The sequence below is a fragment of the Urocitellus parryii genome, chromosome X (genome assembly GCF_045843805.1).
Source record: "Urocitellus parryii isolate mUroPar1 chromosome X, mUroPar1.hap1, whole genome shotgun sequence".
NCBI lineage: Eukaryota > Metazoa > Chordata > Mammalia > Rodentia > Sciuridae > Urocitellus > Urocitellus parryii.
Window position 1 is genome coordinate 117,267,139 of NC_135547.1, and position 16,219 is coordinate 117,283,357.

At 39.3% G+C, this 16,219-nt stretch overlaps 1 protein-coding gene across 1 annotated transcript in view; it reads left to right on the top strand.

The window, feature by feature from the left end:
* Window positions 1-203: 203 nt before the first annotated feature.
* Window positions 204-16,219, top strand: part of Bclaf3 (BCLAF1 and THRAP3 family member 3) — a 61,669-nt gene continuing 45,653 nt past the window's right edge. The window contains exon 1 of the mRNA XM_026405454.2: window positions 204-279. The gene's annotated coding sequence lies outside the window, so the exon portion shown is untranslated. The remainder of the gene's footprint in view (window positions 280-16,219) is intronic.

Genomic DNA, 16,219 nt, shown 5'->3' on the forward strand with positions numbered 1-16,219 from the left:
CCGGCAGAGGGCGCAGGCGCTCTGGCCGGAGCAGCCTGGGCGGGGCATAGTCGTTGGAAGTGTGGAAGGGTCGGTGGAGAGCTGGCTCAGCGCGAGGCCGCGACAGTGGGCGGGGTGGGGGCGGGGCTACGCGGTTCCGGAAGGAAGTGGTTCCGGGTCTTGCGGCCCGGCTGAGGTAGTGGTGGTGCCGCTGCCGTAGGAGGCGGCGGCCTTGTGAGGGGCGAGGCCCGAGGGGGCCGGCGGTGGCGGCGGTGGCGACGGCGGGGATTTCCCGGTTGGGTGAGCGGCCCTGGGGAACGGGCGGGGCGTAGAGGCCTAGGCCCGCAGAGAGGGCGTGTCCTCCGCGCGGGATGGGCGGTTCTCCGGGTGGCGGTTGGGGCTGCGGGGAAGATGCGGCGGTCCGGCTCAGGTCCCGACCGCTCCCCGGTTTTTCTTGGATCGCTCGGCCAGTTCAGCTTCGGGAGCGGCCGCCCAGGTTAGGCTCCCAGCGGATGGTTCGCCAGCGTCCCTCTGGCCTTTCGACCGGTGTCTTCCCTCTGGTGCGGCGACCTGGGCACCTGCTTACGCGACCCCACTCTTTCCCGGTTCTCCGGCAGGTTGCAGTCCCCGCGGTTCCTAGCGTCTGTCATGGGGGCGGAGGGAAGGCGGTGTCCAGGGACTATGCCCTTGTTCCCGAGGCGGTCCCCGACACGTCGCCTGCGGGATCTGAGCCTAGGAGCCCCCCGCTTTGTCCTCGTGTAGTGCTCCCGCAGCGCAGCGGCATCTTCTCTTGATTACGTTGAGAATGAGTAGTGAAGGCTGCTGTTTATCCTGCATTACATAGTAAAACTTGTCTTTTTGGAAACGTATACTGAAAATTGGCGCATCTCATGTGCTTCTCTAGGATGTATTTGGGAAACTGGGCCAGTCACAGTCTGGACTGCCCTGGTAGTAGGTCAGGAGGGAAATAAATGGAAGAGAAACTTACACCCCTAAATATTTTCCTTCTGAGGTGCTTTTTGAGATGCCTTTTAGGTGATTGCCTTTCTTTTCTGGAACACATTACAAACTAAAGGTAGAAATCAGTGTCACTCAAGCTACTGGTCAGGCAACCTTTTAAGCCCTCCCCCCCCCCACCTCCAAATGGGAACAGGTCCAAAGGAAAGACTGGAATTTGAAAAGGTTTTGCTGAGGATTCATAATGCGTGCTTTTATTTTGTTTGAGATGGGGTCTTGATATGTTGACCAGGCTGGTCTGGAACTCTTGGGCTCAAGCGATCCTCCCACCTCAACCTCCAGCGTAGCTGGGACTACAGGCAGCTACAGGCAGGCACGGTGGCAAGTCAGGGTAGAGTGCTTTATTTTTCAATGGTATTTTAATGGTAATAGTATATTAATGTTTTATTTATTTATTTTATCCCCCCTGCCGTGCTGGGAAATCCAACCCAAGGCCTGGACCATGCTAGGCAGGCCCCCCACCAGAGCCACACCCCCAGTGATGCTTTCTTTTTAATAGTCTTTTTAAAAATGGCTGCAAAAATTTTCATTTGAAATCCCTGCAGTTTCACAACCTCCCCCAGGAAACCTTTAATATGCCTTATTATAAACATATAAAGAAAAATATTTAGTAAGCCATTCACATACAAAACTTTAAAATATACAAAATCACAATGAAAAATTCACCTATTCATCTCTGCACAGAAATGCAGAGATGAATATGTGATATTTTTGAGGTAAACTCTTTTGTAATTGCTTTTTTCCAACTATATATCATGCCATTATATGGCTGTAATAATTTATTTAGTTGGTTATTCGGCATTTTTCACTACTTAAACACATTGTTGGATAGATTTCCTTAGTGTAAATTCCTAGATGATGGAGTTGTTGAGCAGAGTATACAAATAAAGGGTTTTATAAAAACAAATGTGAATTGTTCATTTTCACTCTATAAGGCATTGCTATTTTGCATTCCTACCAATAATTTGTGGGTGTCCTTACCCACATCCTATCAAAAGGCAAAATTTAAGGATTTCTGTAGAAAAACGACCCATTTGTGTTCTCTCCAACCAATACAAGCATTCTTCTCTAGTTATCACTTATTTTTCTTATTTATTGATAGTAATTCAATTTCTCATCTTTTATTCCACCTTTACCAGTTTAGTAAAGAAAGGTTATATAGCTAAACAAGGGATTTTTTTTTAGGTTTTTGTAGTTGGACAGCATGCTTTTATTTTTTTTATTTTTTTATGTGGTGCTGAGAATTGAACCCAGTGCCTCACACAAGAAAGGCAAGTGCTCTGCCACTGAACTACAGCCCCAGCCTTGAAAAAGGGATTTGAAGTTAGGATTTCCTTGAATTCTAGCATATCTGATTACCTTGAACAAATCACATAACTTTTCTAAGGTACTGTTTCCTCAATTGTAAATTAGGGGTTTTAATGTGTTACCTTACCTTTCCTGTAGAGTGGTTTTAAGGGTCAAATGAGACATTTATGAAAAGTACATTTAAACATACTTTGTCTTGTTGCTATTGTGGTCATTTGTAAAAATTTCAGAGTGCAGAAACATCCTGAGGTTTGTAAATTTTTAAAAGAAATTTCTAAATTTAGATAGCTATTCCATGATGATGCATGCCTGTAATCCCAGAGGCTTGGAGGCTGAGACAGGAGGATCACAAGTTCAAAGCCAGTCTCGGCAATTTAGTGAGACTGAGCAACTTAGTGAGACCCTGTCTCAAAATAAGGAATAAAAATGGGCTGGGATGTGACTAGTGGTTTTTAAAAATGGCTGAAAAAATTTTCAGTCCCTGGAACCAATAATAATAAAAGCATCAGGGTGCAGGGTACGTAATTCATTGGTAGAATGTGTGCTTAGCATGTGTGAGGTCCTGGGTTCAGTCCCTAGCACTTCAAAGGAAAAAAAGAACTGTATCCGAGTTATTAACTTAGGGGAATGAATGAATCTGCACAAATTTTATTTATTTATTTATTTGTTTGTTTATTTTAAATAATATTTTTTTAATTGTAGATGGACACATATCTTTATTTATTTATTTTTATGTGGTGCTGAGGATCGAACCCAGTGCCTCACACATGCTAGGCACATGCTCCACCACTGACCCACCACCTCAGCCCCTGAATCTGCACAAATTTTAAAGTAGCAAATATTAAAAGTCACTATGTAAAGCCTAGGGGGAACAGATATAAAGGTAAATTAAACACAGTCCTTGGGTTTAAGATAAAGAAAATAGTCTTTGTGCCCTAGAGGCTATGAACTGTCCAGGCAGTTAGATGTAGCTGCTTTCCAAATTTAGATGGCAATTTTACATGTGATGGAAGGTGTCAACTACTCTTGAGTGTGTTAAAGCCCAATTCTGCTGACTGAGCATCTATCTGAGTAGGTGACTAGGCAGTCTCTATAGGGTCTTTTTTAATATTTATTTTTTTAGTTGTAGTTGGACACAATACCTTTATTTCACTTATTTATTTTTATGTGGTGCTGAGGATCGAACTCAGGGTCTCGTATGTGCAAGGCAAGCGGTCTACCGCTGAGCCACAACCCTAGCCCCTACAGGATCTTTTTTCTGAAAGTAGGTGTTGCATACTGGGGAACGGAGTATAAGAACCTGGATTCTAGTTTAAGGTCCTCTATCTGGGACAGTTAACCTTTCTCAGGCTTGTTTTTTTCACTAATGATATAGGGATAATTCTAATTTCTTCAAGTGCTTGTTGTGAGGATTGAATGAGATAGTATTTGTCCAGTGCTTTATAAACCAGGAAGTGCTAGCACTCTTGTGATTTTTCTTATCCACTAGACTTATTAGCTTCTCAGGAAAAGAAATTAGGCTTCTTCCAACTTTGTGTTCATAGTCAGTAGCAGTCACTGTCACCTAGTAAAGTTTGCTAAATTAACATAGAATTTGACACTGATACAAACGTATTTTGTATCAATGAAGAAGATAAGTAAATATGGAATATTGGGAAAAATTGACTATATCATTTAGAGTTAATAGTAAGGAATCAAAGGAAACACTGCACTAATTAGACCTAGACTCATCTATACTATGCCTGTCATTCTCTTTTGGATCCCTAATACCATATAGTCCCCTCCTTGTCAAGAATAAACCTACTCAAGTTGCTCCATTTCAAAACCTCTTCCCTAGACCTCTCATCACTGGGCCCCCACCAGGCTTCTCTCCTCACCTTCCCAGACAACTATCTGAAGGAGTTAATAATTGGCTTTCTCAGTCTCCTGAACTTCCACTTATTACTCAGGCAAAGTGCATGATCTCTGTGTATCTTTTTCCATGAAAGTCTCCCTTTTTAGAACATCCTTTCATTCTGAGATTTTGGGACCCAGGGTTTCCTTCCTCACAAAGTTCTTTCTCATTCTCTTTTGCTAGTTCATCTTCTTCCACAGGTTGATATTCCTATAGGGCTTGATCAGTCTCTGGAATAATTTATAGAGCATTGAGGCTATCTGGTGTTTAGAGGCTTGGTAGAGTTCCCTGAGAAAACATCTGTGCCTGGTGCTTTTCATAGGATATTTCCTTAATAACTTTTTCTATTTCTTCTATGAAAATTGGTCTTTTTAAGCTTTCTAATTCCAATACATTAAGGTTTAGAGATCTGTATTTATAATAAGTAAAATATAACTTTTATCTGGATTTTCAAATCATTTGGCAGGTACCTACTAACTAATCTGATGATTCAATTTTTCTTCTATTTCAATGGCTATTGACTCCATACTATTTCTTATTTTAAAAAAAATATTTATTTAGTTGTAGATGAACACACAGTATCTTTATTTTCATGTAGTGCTGAGGATCAAACCCAGTGCCTCACACATGTGAGGCAAGTGCTTCACCACTGAGCTACAGCCCCAGCCCCCTATTTCTTATTTTGTATATTTGTTTTTTCTCCCATTTTTTTCTTAATAAAAATAATATAGGGACTGGGAGTATAGATCAGTAAAGTGCTTGCCTAGCATGCACAAAGGCCCTGGGTTGGATTCCTAAGGCTTGTTGTATAGCAGTTTATGTATTTAGTTGTTTTAAAAGATAAATGTGTTTATTAATTTTAATTAGGTATATATGACAGCAGAATGCATTTTGATTCATTGTACACAATTGCAGCATGACTTTTCATTTCTCTGATTATACACAATGTAGTGTCACACTATATGTGCAGTCATATACTTCCTAAGGTAATAATGTCCATTGCATTCCACCATCTTTCCTGTTCCCATACTCCATCCCTTCCCCTCCCTCCCCTTTGCCCAATCAAAATTCCTTCATTTTTCCCATGCCTCACACCTGCATTATGGAGCAGCATCCACTTATCGGAGAGAACATTGGGCCTTTGGTTTTTTGGGATTGGCTTACTTCGCTTAGCATGATATTCTCTAACTCCATCCATTTACCCGCAAATGCCATAATTTTATTCTCTTTTAATGCTGAGTAATATCCCATTGTGTATATATACCACAGTTTCTTTATCCATTCATCTACTGAAGGGCAGGCATCTAGGCTGGTTCCACAGTTTAGCTATTGTGAATTGTGCTGCAATAAACATTGATGTAGCCAATATCCCTGTAGTATGCTGTTTTTAAGTCTTTTGGGTATATACCGAGGATTGAGATAGCTGGGTCAAAAGGTGGTTCCATTCCCAGTTTTCCAAGGAATCTCCATACTGCATTCCATATTGGCTGCACCATTTTGCAGCCCCACCAGCAGTGTATAAGTGTACCTTTTCCCCCACATCCTCACCAACACTTATTATTGTTTGTATTCTTAATAGCTGCCATTCTGACTGAAGTGAGATGAAATCTTAGAGTAGTTTTGATTTGCACTTCTCTAATTACTAGAGATGGTGAACATTTTTTCATATATTTGTTGATTGATTGTATATCTTCTTCTGAGAAGTGTCTGTTCAGCTCCTTAGCCCATTTCTTGATTGGGTTGTTTGTTTTTTTGGTGTTAAGTTTTTTGAGTTCTTTATATATCCTAGAGATTAGTGCTCTGTCTGATGTGTGTATGGCTACAACCCCAGCCCAGACTTTTGTGACTGGCTTCTTAGCATAATGTTTTCAAAGTTCATCCATGTTGTAGTATGCACTAGTACTTCATTCCTTCTTATAGTCAAATAATATTTCATTGTATGAGTATAGCACAATTTGTTCATTCATTCATTTCTCAGTGTATGTTTGGGTTGTTTATACCTTTGGCTATTATAAATTTGCTCCTATGAACATTTCTTTTTTTAATTTTTATTGTTGGTTGTTCAAAACATTACATAGTTCTTGATATATCATATTTCACACTTTGATTCAAGTGGGTTATGAACTCCCATTTTTACCCCGTATACAGATTGCAGAATCACATCAGTTACACTTCCATTGATTTACATATTGCCATACTAGTGTCTTTTGTATTCTGCTGCCTTTCCTATCCTCTACTATCCCCCCTCCCCTCCCCTCCCCTCCCCTCTTCTCTCTCTACCCCCTTGTATTATTTTTCCCTTACCCCTCACTTCCTCTTGTATGTAATTTTGTATAACCCTGAGGGTCTCCTTCCATTTCCATGCAATTTCCCTTCTCTCTCCCTTTCCCTCCCACCTCTCATCCCTGTTTAATGTTAATCTTCTTCTCATGCTCTTGTCCCTACTCTGTTCTTAGTTACTCTCCTTATATCAAAGAAGACATTTGGCATTTGTTTTTTAGGGATTGGCTAGCTTCACTTAGCATAATCTGCTCTAATGCCATCCATTTCCCTCTAAATTCTATGATTTTGTCATTTTTTAATGCAGAGTAATACTCCATTGTGTATAAATGCCACATTTTTTTTATCCATTAGTCTTTTGAAGGGAATCTAGGTTGGTTCCACAGTCTTGCTATTGTGAATTGTGCTGCTGTGAACATCGATGTAGCAGTGTCCCTGTAGCATGCTCTTTTTAGGTCTTTAGGGAATAGACCGAGAAGGGGAATAGCTGAGTCAAATGGTGGTTCCATTCCCAGCTTTCCAAGAAATCTCCATACTGCTTTCCAAATTGGCTGCACCAATTTGCAGTCCCACCAACAATGAACAAGTGTACCCTTTTCCCCACATCCTCACCAGCACTTGTTGTTTGACTTCCTAATGGCTGCCAATCTTACTGGAGTGAGATGGTATCTTAGGGTGGTTTTGATTTGCATTTCTCTGACTGCTAGAGATGGTGAGCATTTTTTCATGTACTTGTTGATTGATTGTATGTCCTCCTCTGAGAAGTGTCTGTTCAGGTCCTTGGCCCATTTGTTGATTGGGTTATTTGTTATCTTATTGTCTAATTTTTTGAGTTGTTTGTATACTCTGGATATTAGGGCTCTATCAGAAGTGTGAGGAGTAAAGATTTGTTCCCAGGATGTAGGCTCCCTATTTACCTCTCTTATTTTTTCTTTTGCTGAGAAAAAACTTTTTAGTTTGAGTAAGTCCCATTTGTTGATTCTAGTTATTAACTCTTGTGCTATGGGTGTCCTATTGAGAAATTTGGAGCCCGACCCCACAGTATGTAGATTGCAGCCAACTTTTTCTTCTATCGAACGCCGTGTCTCTGATTTGATATCAAGCTCCTTGATCCATTTTGAGTTAACTTTTGTGCATGGCGAGAGAAAGGGATTCAGTTTCATTTTGTTGCATATGGATTTCCAGTTTTCCCAGCACCATTTGTTGAAGATGCTATCCTTCCTCCACTGCATGCTTTTAGCCCCTTTATGAAATATAAGATAGTTGTAGTTTTGTGGATTGGTTTCTGTGTCCTCTATTCTGTACCATTGGTCCACCGCCTGTTTTGGTACCAGTACCATGCTGTTTTTGTTACTGTTGCTCTGTAGTATAGTTTGAAGTCTGGTATCGCTATACCTCCTGATTCACACTTCCTGCTTACCATTGTTTTTGCTATTCTGGGTCTTTTATTTTTCCATATGAATTTCATGATTGCTTTCTCTATTTCTACAAGAAATGCCGTTGGGATTTTGATTGGCATTGCATTAAACCTATAGAGAACTTTTGGTAATATCGCCATTTTGATGATGTTAGTTCTGCCTATCCATGAACAGGGTATATTTTTCCATATTCTAAGATCTTCTTCTATTTCTCTCTTTAGGGATCTGTAGTTTTCATTGTATAAGTCTTTCACCTATTTTGTTAGGTTGATTCCCAAGTATTTTATTTAATTTTTTTGAGGATATTGTGAATGGAGTGGTTGTCCTCATTTCCATTTCAGAGGATTTGTCGCTGATGTACAGGAATGCTTTTGATTTATGCGTGTTGATTTTATATCCTGCCACTTTGCTGAATTCATTTATTAGCTCTAATAGTTTCTTTGTAGACCCTTTTGGGTCTGCTAGGTATAGAATCATGTCATTTGCAAATAGTGATAATTTAAGTTCTTCTTTTCCTATTTTTATGCCTTTAATTTCTTTCGTCTAATTGCTCTGGCCAGTGTTTCGAGAACTATGTTGAACAGAAGTGGTGAGAGAGGGCATCCCTGTCTTGTTCCAGATTTTAGAGGGAATGCCTTCAATTTTTCTCCATTTAGAATGATGCTAGCCTGAGGCTTAGCATATATTGCTTTTACAATGTTGAGGTATGTTCCTGTTATCCCTAGTTTTTCTAGAGTTTTGAACATAAAGGGATGCTGTACTTTGTCGAATGCTTTTTCCGCATCTATCGAGATCCTATGAACATTTCTATACCACTTTTTATATAGACTTATGTTTTCATTTCTCTTGGGTACATACCTAGGTGGGGAATAGTCAGGCCATATGGTAACTTTATGTTTAACTTTAAAACTGCCAAACTGTTTTCCAAAGTGGCTGTGCCATTTTACATTCCCACCAGTGATGTATGAGAATTCCATTATCTCTATATCTTTGAAAGATTTCTTATAATCTTTTTTTTAATTTTTTTTTTTTAGTTGTGGATGAGCACAATACCTTTTTTTGTTTGCTGGGGATCGAACCCAGTGCCTCACACATGCTAGGCACATGCTCTACCACTGAGCCACAACTCCGGCCCATAATCTGTCTTTTTTTAAAAAAAAATATATGCCTTTTTTTAAAATTTATTTTTTATGTGGTGCTGAGGATTGAACCCAGTGCCTCACACATGCTAGGTAGGCGCTCTACCTCTGAGCTACAACCCCAGCCCCTAATCTGTCTTTTTGATTATAATTGTCCTTATGGGTGTGAAGTGGCACCTATTACTTTTTGATTTGCATTTCACTAGTGACTAGTGATGTTATATGCTTATGAGACTTTTTTTTTTAGAGAGAGAGAATTTTTTAATATTTATTTTCTAGTTTTCGGTGGACACAACATCTTTATTCTATTTCCATATGGTGCTCAGGATTGAACCCAGAGCCCCGCGCATGCCAGGCGAGCGCGCCACCACTTGAGCCACATCCCCAGCCCAACTTACGAGACATTTTTATGTCTTATTTTTAACTTTATTCGGTTTTTTTTTTTTTAGTTGTAGATGGACACAGTATATTTATTTATCTTTATGTGGTGCTGAGGATCGAACCCAGGGCCTCACACATGCTAGGTGAGTACTCTACCACTGAGGCACAACCCCAGCCCTGTTCATTTTTAATTTGTTTCTTTGCTTGCTATACTGGGGATTGAATCTAGGACTTCATACACGCTAGGCAAACATTTTACCACTCACTGAGCCACATCCCTAGCCTTTATTATTTTTTGAGACAGGGCCTCACTAAGTTGCTAAGGCTGGTCTTGAACTTGCAATCCTCCTGTCTCAGCCTCTTGAGTGCCTGAAATTATAGGTATGCACCACTGTGCCTGGCTTTCTTTTCACTTTCTTGATGCCATCCTTTATTACATAAACATTTTGAATTTTGATGATACCCAATTTACATATCATTTTCTTTTGTTGCATGTGTTTTAGGTGCCATATCTTAAAAACCATTGCCTGATCCAGGGTCACAAAGATGATATTTTTTATGTTTTTTTGTAAGTTTTCTATATTTAGCTCCTACATTTAGGTCTTTGAACCATTTTGAGTTAACTTTTTAAGAAAATTTTTTTTTTAGTTGTAGATGGACACAACACCTTTACTTTATTTATTTATTTATTTTTATGTGGTGCTGAGTATCGAACCCAGTGCCTCAAACGTGTGAGGTGAGTACTCTACCACCAAGCCACAACCCCAGCCCTTGAGTTAATTTTTATGTATGGTGTAAGCTTAAGCCAAACTTTATTCTTTTGCTTATGAATATCCAGTTGTCTCAGCATTGCGTGTTGATTTGTTTAACCTCTTAGTATCTAGTATATTACTTTACCCCCAATATCCTTAAAATCTGTCCATTGCCTACATGGCCAGTGAAGCTATTTCTGTCATTCCTATTTTCTCTTTCTTTTCTCATTTTTTATTGCAATATTTCCACTCTGTCACAAATGCAACAATTTTTCATATTTTTTTTTATTTGTAGTTGGACATAGTACCTTTATTTTATTTATTTTTTTGTGGTGCTGAGGATCAAACCCAGGGCCTTGCACGTACTAGGCAAGTGCTCAACCACTGAGCCACAACCCCAGCCCGCAAATGCAACAATTTTACATTAATCTCCCACCCTTATCCTCATCTTTCTTTTAGTGTTTTACATGTATGTTTGCATATATATGTGTGTGTGTGCGTGTGTGTGCGTGTGTGTGTGTGTATGTGTATGCATGCTGCGAATTGAACACAGGGCCTCACACATCCTATAAATACATTCTACCACTGAGCTACACCCTTAACCCCTACACACACGCACACACACACACACATACACACACAAACTTTGTACCAGGGATTGAACCCAAGGGCACTTAACCACTGAGCCACATCCCCAGCCCTTTTTATTTTTTTGAGACAGGGTGTCACTAAGTTGCTGAGACTGATTTTGAACTTGTAATCCTCCTGCCTCAGCCTCTCAAGTCTCTGGGATTACAGATGTGTGCCATTGTGCCTGGCTCATATTTTTATGTGCTCACTCTCAGTCCTTTTGCTGTCTTTCCACAGTCATAGTTTAGTTGGATGAGGTTTGTATCTCTGGCTCATTTTCTAGATTTCTCAGGAAGAGCTAGTAAGTGCTGAATTACGTATGTTCTTTTATGTTGAAAACTACTTTTCTGTCACCATAATATTTGAGGGCTATCTTGGCTGATATAAAAATCTTTGGTTTATATTCGCTTTCATTGAGTTGCTTTTTTTTCCCTAGTCCTGGGATTTGAACCCAGGACCTCACATATGCTAGACAAGCACCCTGCCCCAGCCCCCAAGTTTGTTCGTTTGTTTGTTTTTAATGCTCTGTTTTTCACCTTGCTTTGTGTTTTGGTTTTGAAAAATCTGATGATGGTCTTATTCTTTTAGATTTTTAAGTTATTTTTTGCTTGGGAATCTTGATGATTTCATCTTTATCTTTGAATCAAATATTTTTTACTATACTAGGTTTCGGAGTTGATCATTCCAAGTTAGTTTTTCCTAGGTAACTGGTGAGTCCTTTAATGTGTAGATTTGGGTATATAAGGTATTTTTCCATTTCTGGAAAGTTTTCTTGAATTACAGTTTTAAATATTAGTCCAATTCTGTAATATTATTTTTCTTTAAGGGCTATAATAATATACATATTCCTTATTTACCTCAGTTCCTACTGGGTTTTCTCTTTTCTCTCCTCCCTTTCCTTAGTGTCATTTTTATTTTCTTGGTTTCCTGTCTTCCTTTTATGTATCTTATTAAATTTTTTATTCTTCCCTTTAGCACTTTGTAATTTAGTCTTCACGTTTGAGATGATTTAATCTTTTTATTCCACTTTTTTTCCTTGAGTTCAGTTAACTTTTTTCCTTTCATTTCTTTCTGCTTTTTGTTTGTGTGGCTTTGGTCTCTTTCTTTGTTTAGGTTTTTTTTTTAATATTTTTTTAGTTGTAGATGGACACAATACCTTTATTTATTTTTATGTGGTGCTGAGGATTGAACCCAGTGCCTCCAGTTTGCAAGGTGCACACTCTACCACTGAGCCACAACCTCAGCCCTCTTTCTTTGTTTAAGACAGTGTCTCATTGTGTTGCTTGAGTTTGTCTGGAATTCCCGGATTCAAGTGATCTTACTGCTGGCCACCCAAGCGCTGAGGCTGTGGGTGCTTGCACCACCATGCCTGGCTTGGTCTATTTCTGTTGTTAGGGGGTTGTATTTGTTTGGTCATTTGCAGTGTTGGGGATGGAACTCAGGGCCTCAAGTGTGCTAGGTAGGTGTTCTACCACTGAGCTACATCTCCAGCCCCGTTCTTAGTTTTTAATTTCTAACTCAAATCTCAAAAACTTTTGAATATACAGTGTCTAAGTCTGTTTGACACGCAGACTTAGTTTTCTCCTGCTTCATGTTTATTTGTGAGAGGAATTTTCCTCAGGTGAGAAATTCTCTTTTTGCCTGTCATCACATAGGTACCATCAGACTTTAAAATTTTTGTAAATCTCATGCCTATGAGGCAATAGGTTGTTATTTTATTTCCTGGATTCTTAGTAAAGTTGAGTATATTTCTATATATTTATTAGACACTTGTGTTTCCTTTTTTTTGAAAACTAGAAGGATGGAGCTGCGATTTGCTGAGATGGAACAGACTGTAGGAGGAGAAGATTTGGAAGGGAAGTCAGGAGTTTGCTCTTGGATATACTTACAGCATCCAACTCCAGTTGCAAGACTGGAGTCAGAGCATAGGTGAGGGTGGAGATAGAAACCTCAAGTTTTCTGGTTTATAGGGTATTTAAAACCATGGGATTGAATGAGAGTATAGCCTGGGGAGAATGTGTAGGCTGTGAGAAGGCCAGACAGAAGTCAGTCAGTCAGAAGGAGATTGGGTTCATTATGAAGGGTCAGGGGTGGAAAGGGGGGACTTGAGGAGAATCTGGCAAAAGAGACAGAAGGGATTCTTATGGAGGTAGGAGAAAAACCAGGAAAGTATAGTATATTTGGATCCAAGTGAAGAAAATGTTTCGAGAAGGAAAGCATGTTCAATGCCTTTGGTAGGTCAAGGAGGAAGAGGGAAAGGAGAATAATGACTAGAGTTGGCAACATGGATTTCATTAGTGATTTTGGCTAGAGAAGTTTGCTTCAATGATGGAGTGGAAGCCAGGTTGAGGAAGAGGACAGCAGGAAGGGAGTAAGAAAGACTGGAGACAATGACTGTAACACATAGGAAGTCCTTTTGTAAAATTTGGTTGTTAAGGGAGAGGTAGGGTGGTAGCCCCAGGTGGGTATGGTTCCATAGAGATGGGAGAATTATGCAAGGTTGTGTGATGATAGAAGGAATATAATGGAGAAGGGAAAGGGATATTGTGGGAGGAAGTGAATTGGTGGAGCTGGGTCCTTCAGCTGGGAAGGTGGATGTCCAGTGTCCTCCTGGTAAGGTTGTCTTCTTTTAGCACATGCATCCTCTTTAGTATCCTCCTGGAAAGCATGACTCTGCTGTCCAAGTGTCTCCTTTCTACATTCGGGGGCACACAGGTTTCTTTCACTGCTCCTGCCCGTTTATCTTCAGTAGCAATATCATTGAATTTACTCTTTGTTATTGACATCTTCTTCCAAGTTACAAATCTTGGCTGTTTTCTCTTAAAGCTCTGGTCCCTTTGATTAAATTTGCTTTTAACAAGTATGTTAAGTTTGTTTTTTTTTTAATATTTATTTTTCAGTTTTCAGTGGACACAACATCTTTATTTTATGTGGTGCTGAGGATCGAACCCAGCGCCCCACGCATGCCAGGCGAGCGTGGTAACGCTTGAGCCACATCCCCAGCCCAAGTATGTTAAGTTTAAATCAGGGATCAGCAAACTTTTTCTCTAAAGGGCCAGATAATACTTCATGTGTTGTGAGCCATATACAATTCTGTTGCTGCTACTTCTTTTATCTTCATCTTCATGGTCATCTTCGACCTTTTAAAAATCTAAAAACCATTCTTAGTTCAGGCTGTACATTTAAATTAATCTGTCTCTCTTATCCATTAATCTCTAGAACCAGTACTTTTTGTTACAACTGATGTGTACTAAATAATTGCTAAGTTAATATTTTTAAAATAGTTTTATTGAGATATAGTATATTGTTTAAAGTGAGCAATCAAATGGTCTTTGGTAGTTTTTGCAGTTTTACAACCATTTCCATAATATGTTATCTTAATTTTAGAACAGTTTCATCACCCCAAAGCTACTTTTTTACAGCTATAAGGTATAATTTATATGCAATAAAAATTACCCATTTTGAGTAGTATGAATTTTATAAAGCTAATTTTAATATTATCCAAAAGGAAATATTCTTAGGGATACTTCTTTTATCACATGCAATAAATATGACTTGTAAACATTACTCCTCAGTGATCTCCACTTTTGCCCCCAAGCCAGTGAGTGATTCTATAGTCCCTGGAGCAGCAACATCCACATCACCTGGGAACTTGCTGGAATCATGGCCCACTTTAGGCCCAGAAATCTGTATTTTAATCAACCCTCTGGGTAATTTGAGTGCATACTATAAAGTTTGACAACCACTGCTCCAAGGTTCTTCCTGTGTGGAATTGCTGAGTTGTGGGATATGGGCATGTTCAACTTTATTGGATATTACCATACTGCTTCCAAACTAGTTATACTTGTATATATTTGTCCTAGGAGTATATGAGAATTCCTATTGTTTTATATCCTTTCCAATGCTCCAGAAAAACAACTTAAAAGTTTTTTGGTCAATCTGACAGGCAAGAAGTGGCTATGATCTTAACTGGCATTTTCCCAATTACTAATGAGGTTGTCCATCTATGAGATGGGCTATTTGAATTTTGTATTCTGTGGTATGCTATTTGGAGTCTTTTGCCTATTGAAATAAATAAAATTATGTAAGTAAATAGTGTGTTAGGGCTGGGGTTGTAGCTCAGTGGTAGTGGGCTTGCCTTGCATGCATGGACTCGATCCTCAGCACCACATAAAAAATAAGTAAATAAAATAAAGATTAAAAAATAGTGTATTAAAATCATCACAGAACCAACCCAGAATTCCCAAGGCAAAAGAAATTAGGCAGGGGTACAGGGGAACCAGGGAAGAATCCCAGGGGAGATGATGATCAAGTGGTCCTGAAAGGATAGGAATTTGTTAGACAGACTGAGGCAAGGCCATCTGTGTGGTAGGAACAGCATGCCTGATCAGGAAAGCAAGTAGTATGGTGTGGTAGACTAGTAGGGTACCTGGAGGAAAAGAGTCCCATAGGGCTAGGAAAAAAGGTAGAAAGCAATTAGGTGTAAGTGCAACTGAAATTACTACATCAAAATAAAGGAAGTATGATTAATTTCATAGTTTTCTTACATATTTCAAGGTTACCCTCCATCAGACATTAGGGACATACAAATCAAAACCACACTGAGATACCATGCCATACGCACTAGGATGGTGCTTTGGTTTAGTTTAGTGTCCCCCAAAGATCCATGTGTTGAAGCCTTAGTCTCTAGGGTGGCACTATTTATTGTACGTTAATGGAACCCACAGGAGGTGTGGCCTAATGGGAGCTCCTTCCATCATTTGGGTTGTGTCTTTGAAGGGCATTGCGGAACCTCTTTTGCTTCTTGGCCATGAGATCAACAGTTTGCTCCATCATGTGCTTCCTATTCTTGCTGTCCTCATGTCCTCAGAGGCCCAAAGCAATGGGCTCACCCAGTCTTGGATAGGAAACCCTCAAAATATGAGCCAAAATAACCCTTTTCAGTTTGTAAGTTAGTTATCTCGGGTCTTGTTATAGTGATGGAGAATGGACTAACACAGGTGACTATAATTAAAAATATAATAATAAGTGGTGGTGAGGATATAGAAAAATTAGAAACCTCATAACTGCTGGTGGGAAAGTAAAATGGTACAGCAACTTTGGAAAAGTTTAGTATTTCCTGAAAAAGTTAAAAACAAATTTACCATATGACCAGACAATTTCACTCCTAGATATATAGGAAGTGAAAATATATGTCCACACAAAAACCTGTACAGAAGTATTTATGTAAGCATCATTCATAATAGCCAAAAGGTGGAAACAACCTAAATGTATAATTAAAGGTGAATGAATGAACAAAATGTGGTATATCCATATAGTAGAATATTATTCAACCATAAAAAGAAACAAAGTACTGATAGATGCTGTAACATGGATGAACCTTGAAAATGTTATGCCAAGAAGCCAGTCACAAAAGACTAC